A 19,735-nucleotide genomic window follows, 5' to 3' on the forward strand; every position below is an offset into this window, starting at 1 on the left:
CAAGTTGAAACCGACTAACAATCTCTACCCACTATTTTGAGAAACCCTATGCATACAGCTCCTGCCAGATTGAAACACATGATGCTGAAATTGCAAAAGTATAATTTCAATCTTGTCTACAGCAAAGGCAAACTTTTTTATGTTGCTGGAACTTTATCCAGATCACCCAACAATTCAACTGAACAGCATAAACATGAGAAACTAGATTTTGAAGCCATGGAAGTGAGAAAGTTTCCATCCACATTTCTTGATGATCTTAGAAGTCAAACAACCTCAGATCCAGTTCTTCAGAAGCTCAATCACTTTATCAGTCAAGGATGGCCTTCAAACCAATCTTGTTTACCAGTAGAAGTGCAACCATATTTTCCTTACAGAGATGAGATTTTGTTTGACAATGGTATCATCACGAAAGGTTCAAAATTGATTGTTCCAACATCTTTGCAACAAGAGTATATTACTATTTTGCACTGTGGACACCTAGGAACTGATTCTATCAAAAGAAGGGTGACAGGACTAGTATTATGGCCTTCATTGTCAAAGGATATCAAGGCAGTACTTTCGTCTTGTTCTGTATGTAATTGTACTAAGCAACATCTTTGCAACAAGGGTATATTACTATTTTGCACTGTGGACACCTAGGAACTGATTCTATCAAAAGAAGGGTGACAGGGCTAGTATTATGGCCTTCATTGTCAAATGATATAAAGGCAGTACTTTCATCTTGTTCTGTATGTAATTGTACTAAGCAACATCAACAGAAAGAACCACTTCAGCTGAACCAGATTTCTGAACTACCTTGGTCAACCCACTGACATTTTCTAATGGAATGGAACTTTGTGTTAGTAATTGTTCTGAGATTTACCTACTTCCTAATCTAGCATCCAGTACTGTCATCGCTAAGTTAAAAGTGTCATTTTGCAGTCCATGGTAGTCCGCATAAAATTATTTCTGATAATGTTTCTGTTTTGGTGTTAATCTTGGTGGCTTTGAAACTGCCCACCCCTCTTGTAAATTTGTGTTTGGATAATCCTTCTGGGCCCATCTCATTGGCTTATTCTGATTTCAGGCACTCCTACTGTGTACAAACAGAGCATCTGGGAAAGAAAAAAAAAAAGATTATAAGCTTGTTTCCTGCATTTCCTGTAAGTGGTCTAGACTGTTTGTAGGCTTCTGAGCCCCCAAGCCTTTCTGTGTTGGAGGGAAGCCTTGTAGCTTAATTTTGTTTCTTAGAACTAACCAGTTTCTAGTTTCAGCACTCAAATCTTGTTTCTTTGAACTCAGCACTTGTTCAGAACTCGTAAGCACTACATAAGCTGCAAATTACTACAGCACTCAACTTTCCTCACTTGTCTAGAAGAAAGCAGTTTTTAGTACTTAATAAATAAGCACCTATCCAGGCATGTCTAAGGGTCATCTCCTGGTGATTTCTCCTGTCTACCTGATGAATCTGGGCATTTTGGGGCAATGCAGCAATTGCCTCATGTACACAGACAATCCTCCCCTCCTACCACCCAACACTACAACCTGTGAGAGATGCACTTATATAGCCAAACTGGAAGCAAAGCTCTCTTCACCCAAGACTGGACTAGACAGTCAAGAGGAGAAGGTAAACACTTGCACTATACCACACTCAACACATAGTCCCTCAAAACCTACACCATCAAAACACACACATAGAAACACAAAACACAAACCTACATTCGCGGAGACTCTCAATAAAAACCTGCCCAAGCATCAGGGACCTCCAAAGTAGAAACGCAAGCAAACTCTACCCCCCGACACAACCCAAATGACACATAGCCCACAAACTCAGTGTGCCACTCAACCACAGCCCATAAGGCATAACAACGTACCCAACACTCTAGTCATATGTGACTCTATAGTCAGGCACACTGATGTTCCACTCACCAGGCTAAACAAGGAGAAAGTTACTGTCAGCTGCCTGTCAGGTGCCAGGATCCATCACATAATGCATGCACTAAGGACACTCCACAATAAGTACAAATATGACACTGTCATTGTCCATGTTGGTGTGAATGACCTGAGACGTACCTCCCTGGACTACATGAAAAGAGACATGGAGGAGCTCTCCAATCTTGTAGCCCAGGCAGGTATGAGCCTAGCCCTGAGTAGCATCCTGCCATCACCGAGAATGATACCACAGTACAAGGACAAAATAATTGACTTCAACAATTGGCTAAGCTTCTGGTGTCATTCTAAGGGGATCCAGTATTTGTCTGCCTGGGACAACATGATCGACAGACCACAATGCTTTGCCAGAGATGGCCTGCACCTGTCACCCTTGGGATTCCGGATACTGGCTAAGGCAATTGCCACACCTATAGTGCCTTTTTTAGACAAGGTTCAAATGACAAATTCACCACTGTAACAGGTACAAGGAAGCAAAATTTGAGGGTAATGCTACTCAATGCTAGAAGTCTAAACATCAAAATGCACTCACTCGAGGCACTCCTTAAAATGGAGAACATCGACATCTGTGCAGTGACAGAGACCTGGTTCAAAGCTGCAGAGAGCACCCCTGCATTACCAGGCTATAATTCATACCATAACTTTCAGCCACCTAACCTGGAACGAAGCACTAAAGGTGGAGGCGTGTCCATATTCATTAAGGATATCCACACCTCCAGGCTAGATGCACAGCATAATGCATCCGAGATTATCCAAGTGCAACTAACTCTGGGCAAGACCGCAATCCAAATTGTAGCTTGCTACAGACCCCCCCACCATGCCCCAGGATTCCCACTCCTTATTTCTTGATACACTGGAAAGTATTAGGGTACAACCCAAAACCCCAATAATGGGCGATTTCAACTACCCCACCATTAACTGGGAAAACTACTCATGTACCAACTCTTTTGCTCAACCTTTTCTGGAATTCATAAATTCCAACGCATTGGATCAACTTATTCACAACCCCACCAGGGGCAGCAATATTCTAGACCTGGTCATTGCCAACATGGGCAACCAGTGTTCCACACCAGAGGTCAATTCCTTGTTGGACAGATCCAACCACAAGCTAATCACCCTAGACATCCACATCCCACCCCACCCCCAAGTAGGGAAACCACAATAAAAAACTTCTCCAAAGCCAACTTCACACTTCTTAAGACAGAAGTGGCAAACTTCATGACACCCATGCAGACGGACAATAGAGGTACAACTGCTGAATCCTACACAAATGCACTTTATAAGCACTTACACGAGTGCATGGATTATGCTATCCCTAATAGAACCAAGTTGCTATCCTCCAAAAAAAGAAAGCCAATCTGGTGGTCCTCTGCCATAAACAAACTCTACAACAGAAGAAAGAAACTGTTGAAACAAGAGTAAAATCCCATGACTGGAGGAACTCCCTGGTCAACCTCAGTAAGAAGCTGAGATCCCTCATAAAATCCTCCAAATCTAGTTACTAAAACAAAATTACCACTGACTCTAAAGACAACCACAAAGCATTCTATAGCTATGTCAAGAATCTCAATGGCAACACTCAGATCTGCTCTGAGTTACAGCACTATGGCACTAAATATACAGACCAACAAAACTAAATATACAGAAACAACTAATATTGCCAACATCCTGGCAGATAGGTTCAGTGCTAACTTTACCCCACTTTCACCCCATAGAGGGCCCATCTCTATACCGGAAGAATGTAATGTTCCTGTAATCACGGCTGAACAGGTAAAAAACACACTCTCCAAAGCCAAGAACACAGCATCCATGGGACCTGACAATATCCCAGGCTGCGTTCTACACAAACTACAGAATGAACTGGCACCCTACCTAAGTACCATGTTCAATCATAGCCTCACCTCAGGCTTTGTGCCCACTGAATGATGCACCATGACGGTTATCCCACTCCACAAAGGGGGAGCCATGACGGACCCCGGGAACTACCACCCTATTAGCTTGACTTGCCTGGTCTGCAAGGCCATGGAACATATCGCCATGGAACTCATAATCAAAGACAATGGTAATCTTCAAACTCTGGACCCTATCCAGTTCGGATTTGTAAAAGGCAGATCATGTCTCCTAAACCTGACTGACTTTTTTGAAGCAGTCACCAAAGCCATAGATGAGGATAAAGTGATTCACACAGCTTATCTAGATCTCATCAAGGCTTTCGACACCATCCCCCACTATGGAATTATAGATAAGCTCACTAAACTAGGAACAAATCCCTATGTCACAAGCTGGGTTGCCAACTGGCTCATGGATAGAACCCAGACTGTGAAAGTAGCAGACTCCAAATCTGACTTCAGACCAGTGACAAGTGGAGTACCACAGGGTTCAGTCCTGGGTCCTGTCCTGTTTGGTATCTACTTCTCTGAAGAACAGGCTAACACAGAAGGTCTTTGGCTAACAAAGTTTGCAGATGACTGCAAACTCGGAGCCATAATCGAGACTCCTAATGATGTGGACATACTACAAAAGGGCCTCACTGAGACAGATACCTGGTGTCAAAGCCATGGCCTGAAGCTCAATGCCAAAAAGTGTATTGCCATCCCCTTTGGTAAAAACTCTGTACCCATGAACTACCACATAGCTGGTAGTCTATTTAATGCCAAAAAGGTGATAAGAGACCTTGGGACACAGGTGGACAGTAGTCTCTCCTTTGATAATCACATCGCCAAAATGGTCAGGTAATCCTTCTATGTGGCTCACCTCATCACAAAATGTTTCTCATCCAGAAAAAAAGAGGTCATTGTTCCCCTCTACTCATCACTCATTAGACCCATTATAGAGTACAATGCCCCTTTTGGTATGTACCTCACAAGACATCCACAACAACTGGAACGGCCACAGAAACACCTCACAAAGAGGATTACTGGCCTCAAACAGATGCCCTATGCAGATCGTCTCAAAAAACTCCAGCTTTACTCTGTCGCATGTCACCTACTCAGAGGTGATCTCTGCCTAACATACAAAGGTATGTCAAACCCAGAGCTGTTGGACATGCTTCACTTAATGAAATCCCAATCCCTCCGAGCTACATGCTCTAGGGACCTAAACCTTGTCACCACAATAAACAGAACATGCTGGAGGGATAGATTCCTGTCCCAGAGATTTCCCATACTCTGGAACAGACTACCTATCTATGTCAAACAGAGCTCCTCATTAGCACTCTTCAAGAAAAATCTTGATGATTAGATGGGAAATAGGAAATTCACCCAGGGATCACTTCTGTGGCTCTGCTCGACAGGGGCACAGGAAAATAATTTTCTTGGGTGGCGAAAGCCAGGGTACATTTTTGGCTAGGCTTATATAGGCCCTAGGGTCAATAGCCTAGTACCTACCTATGAACCTATGGTATAATTATGAAATAATAGTTTAATTCTCCCATACTGTTGCTAAAAACTAGAGCAACCTCCCCTCATCACTGACCTCTATCCCCACCACGTCACACTTCAAAAACTCTTTAAAATCACATCTCATAAGCACCTGGCTTTGCCCGTGTATAACCCAAAAACACTGCTTAACTCTGTGGAAAGTTGAAAGGCTTATTACTTGACTAATGCAAATGCTACAGTTGTTTATCCCTTTAATATAGGTACTTCTTTTTAACATGGTGTATGTCATGACTCTCAATGTTAAATGTTTTTAGTCTGTTCAACTGCTGAGTTGTATCCTATCTGTTTTACATTTCTGTCTTACTAGTTGTTTTTTTAATGTGTTATTATCAGTTTTTACTACTATGTATTAAATTCTAGTATTTCTGTTAATATATGTGGAGCTTTTCTCCCCGGCCTCTGCTGTAAATGGACCTGGTCCAGTTGGACTGTACCGGTTAACAAATGTAAAATAAAAAATAAATAAAATAAGTTCACAAGCCAGCAGTTCAAGAGATTTGCTGAAGAGTCGGACTTTATTCATGTTACGTGTAGCCCTGAGTACCCACAGTCAAATGGTTTGGCAGAACATGGAGTTCAAAATGTGAAACAGTTATTAGAGAAGTCGAAATCAGACAATAGAGATGTTTTTCTGAATCGCCTGAATCTCATACATATTCTTCATGATAAACATCTTGGTTCAATTGCACAAAGGCTTTTAATGAGACAAACCAGAACCACACTACCAGTTAATAGCAATCTGTTAGTTCCCTATGCAAAGAACAACAAAGGAGTGAGAGCTCAACTTATGAAAAGGCATTTGTTCTTGAAGTCCTATTATGATAAGTCCAGCAAACTGCTCAATCCATTATGAGAAGGGGGTTAGTGAGGATGCAGAACTGCAAATGTTTTGATCAGATTGGAGTCATGAAAAGTGTATGTCTAGATCTGAGACTGTACTTTGTGGAATCACAAGAAGTCGAATTTAGGCAGAATTGGAAACACTTAGTACAGGTGTCTGAGCCTATATTGCAGCATCCTGCCTGTGAAAAAAACTCTAGATTTCAGTGAGTCATCCAGTGTTCCAGTTCCAGAGGACATTTCAGCAAATATCCCTGTTCCTGAGAAGGTTACCAACACTCCTGAAATGAATTGTTTACCAATGATTATCTCTGTTGCTAAACCCAGTCCTAATTGCTATATCACTAGATCAGGTCGCATTTCCAGACCATGTTCCAGATACATGGCAACTTGGACATGGACATTGTGTTTATTTCTTAGTGTACAAATAATTGCATGTCTTTTTCCAGATGTTATTTTATTGCAGACAATTCACTAAAGAGGGGGATGTAGATCAGTATGTATATATACCTTTAAGCAACTTTCCATGGGCTTGCACATGTGTATAAATACTGTGCACGTGTGAGCCAGATTGCTATTTTATAGAGAGCTGTTGAGATGTAAGCATGTATATATGTATGGTCTGTCACTTAATCAGTTGTTTATATTTCATATTGTTGATATCCATCCTGATGTGTTTCTATATAATAAAGCATATAAATGAACTACCCTGACTGTTCGTCTTGATTCACAACATAGGACAAGCGACAACCTGTTTCTCCTTAATTTGGGAACTCGTTCTACTGTGCTGTGATGTTACCAGAGTATAAATCCTTAACTTTGAGGTAATCTATTACTTCACTTTCTATGTCTTTAATTTCTTCATTACTAATCCTCTTTTTCTACTGTCCCCCTTTGTTTTCTTATTTTTTTGTATTGTGAAATTTTTCATATCTGGATGCCTCCTTTGCCTAAATTTTTCTTCAAATATCTTTGGTGCTGCTTTTTTGTATTGATTAGTTTTCTTTTCTCATTTGCATAAATATTGTATCATATTGAATCTCTTTTTCTTTTCCATGTCCGTATTTCTTCTTCAGATGTCTTTTGCACCTTACTTTATGGACTCATTGTTCCATCATGCTGTGACATAGCCCATGTTAGACTTTCTACATGAAATCCTTCACTTTGTAGGTACTCCATAATTTCAGCTTCTATTTGTTCAACTTCTTCTTTACTAATCTTCTGTTCTATGTTCCCCCTTTGTGATGTTATGTTTTGTATTCTGCAAATTTTCCATAAATGGGTGTCTCTGCCTGTATTTCTCTTCACATATCTTTGGATATGCCTTTTTCTTTGACTAGTTTGACTTTCTCCTTTGCGTAAATATTGTACCATCTCAGAGCTCTCTATCTTTACCATGCCCCTGTTTCTTTTCTATTCGTAGATTCATAGACTGTTACTAAGCTAATGACCCAGGGGGCCTTTCTAAGTGTGGCCAAGTTTTCCTGAAAGAATAATGATGTCCTGTATCCAAATAGAACATTGAAAGCCAGACATTTATAAGCTACCTCTGTCCTTAAAGGACATGGTTGCCAAGCCTGGTGTAAATTTCCTATTCCTCATCCACTGGTCTATATTGTGTTTAAACTGGGTAATAGACGAACTAAGCTTCACATGGATAGGAAGCCTGTTCCATAGGCAGATCAGTCTCTGGAACACATATCTGTCCCTCCAGCAAGTTCTAAGTCACAGACAAAATCCAGGTCCCTAAACTTTGTATTTCTTGTATTCTTTGACTTGCAAATATGTAGGAGATTCATAAGTGTGGGGTTTGCCAATGACTTGCAAGCAAGTCATAGATTACCCCTCAGCAACCTAAAGGAGAATAAGTAGAGGGAAAGAGTTTTATGGTGGTCTGCATAAGGAAGATTTGTTACATATTGTATTCTTTTTGTAATGAACCTCTGAGGTCACTCTAGTCGCTCCATATGCATAGTCAAGTACATACCAAATGGAGCATTGTACTCTATGATTGGTCTCATAAGGGCAGAGTACAGTGAGATAATGACATCTTTGGAACTAGATGATATGCCCTTACTTATAAGTTGTGCAACATAAAAGATTTTCTCACCACTGTGACCATGTTGTGTTTGAAGGTATGATTACTGTCTATGTGTGTACCCAGATTCTTGACCACTGGGTTGACTCTTAGGGGTGTATTATCAATGTGGTATTTAGCTAGGATGACTGATTTTCCAAAGGGTGTAATTATGCATTTATTAGCATTGAGTCTAAGACAATGGCTTTGGAAACATTTGTTAGTCAGAGATAAACCTTCTTGAACAATGCTAATGTATGCAGGGTTGTTGATGATAACCTCCAGCTTGCAATCATCTGCAAACTTAGTCAGCCATAAACCTTCAGCATTTATTTCCATTTCAAAGAAATATATGCCAAAAAGGACCAGGCCCAGTACCGAGCCCTGAGGGACTCCATTAGTGACTGGCCTTTTGGTAGAGATGGCCTCACCTATTTTGACCATCTGGGTCCTATCAGTGAGCCAGTTGTCTATCCAGTGGGTGATAAAAGGATATACACCTAAATTATAGCTTGTCTATAATGACTGGGTTGGGTACTGTATCAAAAGCCTTGACCAGGTGGAGATAAGCTGTGTGCCCAGTCTTACCTTCATCCAGTGCTTTGATGACCCTCAAAAAAAGTTCATCAGGTTTAATAGGCATGGTATTCCTTTAACAAAATTGAACTGTGATAGGCCTAGTTTTTGCAGGTTACCTATGTCCTCATTTATCATGTTCATGATGATTCTTTCCATGGGCTTACATATGAGGCTGGTAAGATTATTGGCTTGGAGTTACCTGGATTAGTGGTTAGACCTCCTTTGTACAGGGGAATGGCTGCAGCAATTTCCCATTCCTTGGGCACAAAACCTGACTGAAGGCACCAGCTGAAAAGTAATTCATGTGGACCAGTGAGGTCATGTTTCATGCTATTTATTAAACATCCCAGGAAGTTATCAGGGCCCATCGATGCAGTGTTTTTGACCTTGGAAAGTGCATTAATTACCTGTCCCTTAGTAATAGTTTGGAGGATTGTGTTATGTGGTATTTGCTTTGAATGGTGGGGGGGCAGGAGAAGGGGAGGATTTGAGCTGGATCTGTCAGCCAAAAGGTTGGCAATGGCCTCTGGTTCAGTGTGTGTGATGCCATTTACAATAAGTGCTGCACATTGTTGTGTATTTCCTCTGAAGTTACGGAAATAGTTGTAGAAAGCTTTGTGTTTGTCCTTTGCCTAAGAAGCTATTTTGTTTCCTTCAAATTTAGCCTTTGAAGTAGTAATTAACCCTCTTAGCTGACTATTTAGTTTGGTCAGGGGCATTTAGCATGTATGGCTTTCTTCCTCCTATGCATGGCCAAGATTTGTTTTCTTTGGTTGTATAAAAGATTGATATTGTGATTCCATTAGGGTGCTTGTGCTTTGAGTTTGTCTTATTGCTAATACGAGTGGGCACATCTCACTCTATACAGCTATCAATATGGCTGTGCTGACATTTTGTAAATAGCTCCGTGTATTCTATGGTGTTTTACTGGGTTCTGGGGTGCTAGCAATTTAGCCAAGGTGTTGCTTAGTAGAGAGAGTGAGAGAGAGGTTAGCCTTGGAACAGTTCCTAAAGGTTTTTGGATCCCCAGATTTAATTTTATTTCATGTAATACTGCCTTATGGTCAGATCTGATGAGCAAAGATATCACATTGGGTGAGGATCATTGGACCCCCTCATGTCTGTGAATACAATGTCAAGGATGTTTGTACCCCTTGTAGGAGAATGGACCAACTGTTCTAGGATTTTTATATTAACAAAGTTTAGGAATCACTGGGCTTGCGCATTAGAAGTGGTGTTGAATTCCCAGTCTATAGAGGACTAGTTGAGATCTCCCATGAATATCATATTGGGTTGAACGGTGAGAGACTCTAGTTCACTGAGATAGGTACTATGAGTTTCATGGGACATGGAGGATGACCTGTATGTTGCAATGATATGGTACAACACCCTCTTTATGGTGAGTTGCACGTGTAGAAGTTCTAGTGGGTCATACGCTTTAACTAGTCTGGATGTGTGATTAGTCTTAATATAGACTGACACTCCTCCACTTTTAGTTCCCTCCTGTGCAGTAGCTGGTCTAAAGGTGTGAAAGGCAGTATAGCCTTGCATTGCTGTGGTACTCCCAGTGACTTTAAACCATGACTCCATTACTACACAGATGTCTGCACTCTCCAGGGAGAGGATCACTTGCAGGAAGTGAAGCTTCTTGTTAAGACTTCTAGAATTGAGCAGTACCACCTTCAGATATTCCTTAATAGTTTCAGTTATGTTGGTAGGTTTATCAGTTTGGCATTGCCTAATAAAGCACTATGAGGCTGGAAAAGGCCTTTGCCAATATCTGAAAGCCTAGTGGGGACAAGTGCAGACCACCCCCAGCAAAGCAGCATGGCCTGTTAACTATGTCCTCCCAGACCGTCAGGTATTGTGCTCCCCTGAACTGATGCCAGAAGCTAAGCCAATTTTTAAAATCAATCATTTTCTGTTGGTAAAATTGCACCATCTTTTCAAAAATCTCCATGTTTTATTCTTTATATTTTTGCACTTCCTCTGTCACTTCTTTTTCCAAACAGCCCAAAGTTGATAAGTCTATATAATAGTTTTCATGGATCTGTTGTATTAATGAACATACATTTTTATTTATAGTTTTGACAGCTTTTCTTGTGCAAGTATTTTTCTTTCCTCTTAATTTCTCTCTTAGTCTTTTTGAATATCTTATATCTGGAAATTCTGGGCTTCTTGTATAATAGTAACAATACAAAATGTCCCTCTTATCCTCAGTAGCCCACTATATCATCATTATGGCTGTTTTTTGGCCAGTCAGTTTTTGTGTTTTTTGTAAACTACTTCATTCTACAATGGGGGAGGGGCATCCTCTCCCTGAGACCCCATGTCCCCTCCTCCTGAACCTGACCAAACCCCTTTGTAGGAATGTTTCTGTGTCTTGAAGATTATAGACTGTCATTTTTTCCATTCCTGGCATCCATGCACAAACCAGGATTGGGCACTTTTTTTATCCTGGAACCTGTGCAACCAGCACCCATCTTCTTTAATTTTAATCTACTTATACCTATTACATATGCTATATAAAGTGTAGTCTATATATCAGTGTCATCTTGGTGAGATTTTGTAAAAACAGGGCCGATCTCATGAAAGTACTCACCAAGACTTGAGGATGAATTCAGTTCCAGCAATACTACTCTCCATGCGGACCCTACTGCAGAAAGTACCTAGTGTTAAGACAGACTGCTTACAGTTCCAAGTTCCATACACAGGTGGAGTTGTAGTGCAGGCTTTTACAGGTGTGAATAAAAGCCTGACCTTATGTGCATTCATAGTTTGGTATAGTGTGAGCCATTCCCAAACATTTGAGAAGATGTCTCCCAGTATTCCCTTTCAAAAAATGAATTTAATTTCCTAATGGACTAATACCTCTGCTGGCCTGATTCTCATCCTGGACAGGTAGTATATAGATATGATCCACATGCCACCCTACAAGTGGAGCTTCTGCACTAGACAGCTTCATGGCCATGCTGGTCCACCTGTATGCCAGACAAGCATCCCTGACAGCAATATGACATACAGGTGGCGCTACTGCACTGAAGAACATCAGCTGGACTCAGATGCCCCATCAAGTCCTTGGCGAGTTCTTGGCTATGACATTCAGTGGCATAGAAATGTATAGAATCTTAGTACCCATTTATGGCATATAGAGACTTTCTTCATTGTAATACCTTGAAGTATTGAACTTTACATTATTTGCTTCTCCTTATGACATCACCATAAAGTGCCAACAGATGACATGAAATCAGAAATCACTGGACGGAAGCTCAGCATGCACTATATAAAGAAACAAACATTTTTTAATGTAATAAATATAGTGTAACTGAAAACAATTGCATATTTCAGAATCAGAAAGCCAGTTTTATATGATTAAAGCATAATTAAACAAAAAGAAGGGCTAAGAAAACTTTTGCACTTGAAATAGCTAGAGGATGCTATGTAAACAGCTAATGTTAATTTTAGGAACAGCTTGCGTGCATGTAATACATTTCATTTTCTGCCAACAAGTATTCCATTTCATGACTCATAAAGCAATGTTTGCTTAATATTTTTTTCAGTTTACTTTGTCTATGTTAGGCACAAAATGTGTCAAATGAGTGCATCATCTGCATTATAAACATAATTATTAAAGCTTTTATATTACAAAATATGATTTTCATATATTACTATATACACTGTGTATGGCCACTTATTTTATTCTAAAGAAAGTCACTTACATATCTTCTATTTGCATAGTGAATGGCACAATTTTTAAAAGGGGTTTCTATGGGGAAATGTTTTAGCTATGAGTGACTCTACAGATAGGCATACAGACTCCATTCTCACCAGACATGACAAGAACAGGGTGACTGTACACTTCTTGTCTCTTACCAGGATATGTTTTGCTACAAGGGCTTAAGGTCCTTTTAGCCAGAAATAGATGACTACAACCTAGTAGTGGCCAGTGTCAGAGTGAATGACCTGAGGTGTTCCACACGCAATGACATACAGAGAGACATGATGAAGCTTATTATGAATGTGTTAGATACAGGAAAGACAGTGTTCTTGAGTTGTACCTTACCTTCACCAAGAATGAAAGGGCATAATACTGAATGTATGTGATGACTGCCCTGGAAGTTACCATGATTCCCATATCTGACAGCTGTACCAGACATTTGCCAATGGGGACATCCCTGATGGTCACCTAGTGGGGGATGCTGGATACACACTGGAGCCGTGGCTGATGACACCCATCAGAAATGCACACACACCTAAACAAGAACTCCATAATGAGGCACATGCACAAACACGAAATGTAGTCAAGCATGTGCTTGGGATGCTCAAGTCACGGTTCCGGTGCCTGGACACATCTGGTGGAGCCTTGCAGTACTCACCAACTACATGTACCCAAATTGTCATGGTATGTGCCATGCTACACAATATGATCCTGCAAAAACAGCTGCAGCAGGAACAGCATGGGGCAGAGCCACACAGCCCCCACCATTGCCAAGGCCTGCACAGGCACAGTGTGACTCAGAGGAGGAACAACCTGAGCCTGTCCCAGTAGGCAGAAGGAGGCATGCCCAGTATGGCTTGGCCTTGGCAAAGAGGCAACACATAGCACATACACTGGCTCAGTAGGAACCCTGGAAATGATACCTCTCTCTGACTCGCACATAAAATAAAAGGGATGCCTAACTTGACACTACCTGTTTCCAAACATGTATAGGGAGTGTAGTATGTGAATCCGACATAGGTAGCCCTGCAGCACCACCTGAGGCATGATTGCCATGTTTTAAACAATATAAAGCAGTGCTAAGCAGCATTTACCAATATTGAGTATATGTAAACAAAATTGCCCGTATTAATGTTGGGCAACGTTGAGCAATGTTGGGCAAGGTCGGGCAACGTCGTGCAAAGTTGAGCAAAGTCAGGTAAACATGCTCATATTTGCTTTACTGTTCCTTAAGCAGTCTGGTCTGCCCAGCATGAAAATAAAAAGCAGTGACAGGGCTCGAACCCAGGATACTGTGCATTATAGTCACAGTACTGAACCACTAAGTCAGGATAGCATTGCAGTGGCACTGACACAGCAGGACAATTGTACACTAATGCAAATGCAAAGAAATGCTGTATCATGCCCCTAAAGAGGCATATGGGTAACCACCTCCACAGGCCTATGCAGACAGAGAACATCAGGCCAGGCGGTGTGATGTGGGTTGTGTAGGCTATGAAGTCGCAATCTAATATATGTGACATTGGATGCTAGGATTTGTAGCACAGTAGTATGCCTCAAGCCAGTACGATAGGCAACACTACAGACTGAAAGGATGTACCGTATATAGCAGTGCAGGCATAGCAAATGTGTACAAGTGTCAGGTGAAACCCTCATCCTATGTACACCAACAGTAACAATCAGGTGTGCCCCCGGGTAGAAATGTACAAAGAATAGCTGTCTCCCCTGTATGTAGAAATGTTGATAAGTCTATGCAAAGTGTCTCATGGAAGCCCTGCAGGCACAACAAGATCCCTGGTGATCTATGACATAAAGGTGAGCCCTGCTGTAAAAATACAATTTGATTTGCCATACACCTATAGTATAAATGGCTATACTGGGCGCACTCACACACTCCAACAAATGTAGTGGATTTCATTCAGCATCACACTGAAAGGTCATACTGGGCATGCTCACACACTTAGGCTAAATACGGATGTGATAATAAGGGATCTATGGACAAATGTGGATAGTCATCTCTACTTCCAGAAACACATTCACAAAGTGGTCAGAAAATCATGCTATGTGTTCACACAAACTGCCAAGGTCTGTGCATGTATGTCAAAAGAGGTTCCCACTATTCAGCGGTCATCAGACCTGTCAGAGAGTACCACAACACACTTGCGTTGAATCTGACTAGGCATGTTCAGCAGCCAGAAAGACCACTGATGTACATTAACAAGAGGATTACTGGCCTCAAATAGTTGCCCCATGCAACAAGACTGAATGCAACCCAATCTGTACTCTGTTGCATGCTATCAACTCAGGAGATCTCTGCCCAACAGACAGGTCCATGTCATGGCTACACTCAGATCTGTTCTGAGTTACAGCTCAATGGCACTAAATATACAGACCCAACTGATATTGCCAACATCCTGGCAGATAGGATCAGTGTTAACTTTACCCCCCCTCACCCATGAAAGAGCACATCTCTATAAGGGAAGACTGCAAAGTTGCTCTCATCACGGCTGCACAGGTAAAAAACACTCTCCAAAGCCAGTATCACAGCAGCCATGGGACCAGATAACATCCCAGGTTGTGTAGCATCTACTTCCCTGAAGTAAAATTTAACATGGAAGGTCTGTGGCAACTGAAGTTTCCAGAGGACTGCAAACTAGGAGCCATAATTGTAAACACCAAAGATGTGGACATCCTACAAAAGGGCCTCACTGAGACAGATGGCTGTTGTCAAAGCCATGGGCTCTAGCTCAATGCCAAAAGGTGCATTGTCATCCCCTTTGTTAAAAACTCTGTAGCCAAGAACTACAACATAGGTGGTAGTATACTTTACACTGAAAGTGTGACAAGAAACCTTGGGTCACAGGTGGACAGTGGACACAACTGTGATAACCACATTCCTACAGTAGTCAGGAAACCCTCCTATGTGGCACACCTCATCACAAAATGTATCTCATGCAGAATAGAAGAGGGCATTGTTCGCCTCTACTTATCACTCACTAGAACTATAATAGAGTACAACGCCACTTCTGCTATGTACCTCACAAGACAACCACAACAACCGGATAGCCTGCAGCAATACCTCACAAAGAGCATTAGTGGCCTGAAATACATGCCATACACAGACCATCTCAAAATGCTCCATCCGTACTCCCTTGCATATCGCCTACTCAGAGGTGTTCACTGCCTAACATACAAAGCTATGTCAAACACAGAGCTGTTGGACATGCTCCACATAAAACACTCACAATACCTCTGACCTTTGGACCCAAAACCACATGTGAAATAGAAAAGGAAGGTGTGTACCCATTTACCTTATGGATACCCACACCTTCAGGTTAGTGGCACTGCATGAGGCCTTGGAGACCATGCAAGTGCAACTAACATTGGGCAAAGCTGCTCATCAGATTGTAGCCTGCTACAGATCATGTACTTTGTCTCAGGAACCTCACTCAGTATTCCTGAGAACAGTGGAAAACACAAGGTTCCTGTCAAACACCATTATATGAGGAGATTACAACTAGCCAAACATTGAGTGTGAGAATTGCTCGTGTACAATGTCCTTTGCCCAATGTTTCCTAGAGTTTAAATAACACCCTGGAACAGCTGGTCACCATGCCCACTACAGGTGACAACATACTGGACATGATCATCACCAACATGGGGTACCAGTATTCCACAACAGAGATAAACCCCTCGCTGGTAATATCAGATCATAAAGTAATCACACTGGACATCCACATCCCACCCCCCACCAGTCAATGACACCTCTGTGAAGACATATTCCAAAGCAAACTGCACACTTCCCAAGACCAAAGTGGAGCATTCCAAAGACCTCTTTCTATAGGATAATGGTATACAATCTGCAGAATCATTTACAAGTGCATCCTATGAGCATCTACAGGGATGCATGGAACGAGACAACACAAAGAAATCCAAGATGCACTCCTCCAAAAATAAGACAACAATCAGGTGATTGTGGCCCATAAATAAGCTAGACAACAGAAGGAGGAAACGAACAGATGATAGAGCCAACTTCACTAAACTAAAGGCATCACTGATCATTATTAGGAAGAAACAATGATCGCTCATAAAATAATCCAAGGACTGTTTCTAAAGACAAATAGCCAAGAAATGTAAGAATAACAACCACATAGCCTTCGGTAGCTATACCAGACATGTAGGTGTCAACTTCCAAATATGCTGTCAGCTACTGAAAAAGGAAAGAAATACACTGAACCAACTTGTATTGACCACATCCAGGGGGACAAGTTCAGTGTAAACTCCCCCCATCACCCCCAAATGGCCCTGTGTCCATCAAAGAAGGATGCTGAGCCCCAGACATCATGGACATCCAGGTAAAGACAGCTCTCTCCAAAGCTAAGAACACAGCATCAATGGGACTGGATGGTGTCCCAGGCTGTGTCTTACACTAGGCCCAAAAGGGAGTACACCCTCCCCTACATCCACTGTCCAGACTCAAGCATACCACAGGCTATGTACCCAAAAAATGGCATACACTAACAGTCATCCAGCTCCACAAAGGGGGTGCCACAACAGAACCTGGAAACCATTGCCCTATATGTCTACTCAGCCTGGTCTACAAAGCTATTGAGCAAATTGTTATGGAACCCATAAACAGAGACATTGGAGACCTACAGACACTGGACTCTACACATCTCCTCCTTGTTAAAGGCAGATCCTGTCTCCTACACCTAGCTGACTTATTTCAAACAGTTAACAAGGACATAGATGGAGGTGAAAGTAGTCCACACAGCCCACCTGGGCCTTGCTAAGGACTTTCTACACCATTCCCCACTCTGTCATCATGGACAAGCATACCAGCTTGAACATTAACAGCTATGTCACAGGATGGGTGGCCAAGTGGCTCACAGATCAAACACACATGTTCAGATTTGCGGGTGCTATGTCCGACTCTAAGCCAGTCACAAATGACATCCCACAGGTCTTGGTCCTGGGACCCCACCTGTTCAGTAGATACTGCTCAGAGGTACAGGCAAGCATGGGAGTTGTATGGCTGAACAGGTTTGCAGATGACTGCTAACTGTGGTCCATAATCGACTCTATGACTGACACAGACATCCTCCAGAAGTGTCTTACAGAGACTAATACCTGGTGTCAAAACAATGCCCTCAAGCTGAATGCCAATGAATGCATAGGCTTCCCCTGTGGGTAAAACAATGTGCACACAAATTATGACATAGATGGTAATCCAGTATGTAAGGAGAAAGTCATTATGGCCCTGGGGACACAGGTAGATAGCAAACTCCCCTTTGATGGTCACATGGCCAAAGTGTTCAGACATTCCTTCTATGTAGCCCACCTAATGTCACCTAATGTAACCCACATTGTATAGTCTGATGATGTCACCATCCTACAAATATACCTGTGGAAAAGAGAACTCACAGTAATGTGCATAGCGCATCATGTAAATGCGTATTTCTGTAGTATCATAAAGTAGTCAGGTAGGGGTTTGAATATTGCACTTGACAAGTGTGTGTTTGTGTGTGGTCTCCTTGGGAAGGAGCAACCTTTTTGGAGAGTAGTAAAACACCATAAAAGTGGTATACTAATCATTGTCAAGTCTGATGATGTCACCATCCTACAAATATACCTGTGGGAAAAAGACTTCCCAGTAATGTGTATGGCACAATGTGTTAATGCGTACTCCTCTAGTATCATGAAGTAGTTAGGTAGGGGTTTGAATTCTGCACTTGACAACTGCATTTGTGTGCAATCACCTTTGACAGGAGCAACCTTTTTGGAGAGGAGTAGAACACCTTAAAAGTGGCATACATATCTATGTCAAGTGTGATGATGTCACCATCCTACGAATATACCTGTGGAAAAGAAACCTCCCAGTAATGTGTATAGCGCATCGTATTAATGCGTACTCTTCTAGTATCATGAAGTAGTTAGGTAGGGATTTGAATCCTGCACTTGGTGAGTGTGTGTGCTCTATGTGTGTGACAGTGTTGGTCAATGTGTTGTGGGTTTTGCTTTTAATACCGTATGACATATCAGTAGGCATTGCACATGTGAGGTAGCTCTGAGGCAAATACATATACGTACATGTTACCTCAATTATTGAATGTGTGGGAACCCTGCTTTATCCAAGAACGCAGCTGTCATCTTTGCCAAACTGTGCTGCTGCTTCCCAGACCTTAGGTCACATCTGTATGCTTGTGACAAGGCCAGCCACTGCAGTGATGCCTGGCCTAGGTCATCCGTGTCACACACGCACTCATTACGGTTTCTATTGAATTGTGTGAGTGAGGGTTTATGGCTGAGGTATATGTCAGACCTGTTCAAACGCAGCAAAGTCTGTCAATGATGACTATTCATTATAGGCGTACAACAACCTTTGTGGACATGCATGCATACTCCTTATTGCTTATGTGATCCACCGGGGGATTTCAAAATACCTTAGGGAATGTGATTATCAAAGGAGAGATGACGTAACACTAGGTTGCATGTACACATCGGTACCTGTTCATCATGTTGGTGGCTACTACCTATGTGGTACTGTGGGGATACTATGTTCCATAAAGGTGGATGACTATGTTTAGTTTGGCCTATAGATTTACAGCATGGGTTTGTCAACAGGTATCTGTCTGTATGATACCCTTGTGGAGGATATGTGTGTCACCTGGAGAATGCAGTATAGGCCACAGTATGCATTACCAGACGTGGACAGACATATCCCTACTGTGATTGTTTGTACCTAAGAGGGCCATATGCCAAACAGGAGTGGTCTCAGTAATGGGTGCAGGTGAATACCACTGGTTACTGGCATAGTATAGTACCTGAAGGATCCAAATGTTGCTGTGTTTCCTACATCTGTGCGTCAGTTGTCAAGACATCATCTAACAATTGATTATGGTCAGGCTGTTGAAGTCATGTATACTACCAGAATGCAAAACAATGACAGATTGTAACAGTATCACCCACAGCACAGTGTCAAACCATGTCATACACACATGTGTAGTCAGGTTCCGAAATGTGTGTAGTACAGTACATACTGGCCACCAATAGAAACTATGGAGTGTTACTGTGTAATACAGAGCATGTCACCCTGCCCATGAGTTCACTATGCACGTACATGCAGACAGTGCACCTCCACCATGTTCACAA

Source organism: Protopterus annectens, chromosome 1.part0, assembly GCF_019279795.1.
Source record: "Protopterus annectens isolate FY-2018-M chromosome 1.part0, PAN1.0, whole genome shotgun sequence".
NCBI classification, from domain to species: domain Eukaryota; kingdom Metazoa; phylum Chordata; order Ceratodontiformes; family Protopteridae; genus Protopterus; species Protopterus annectens.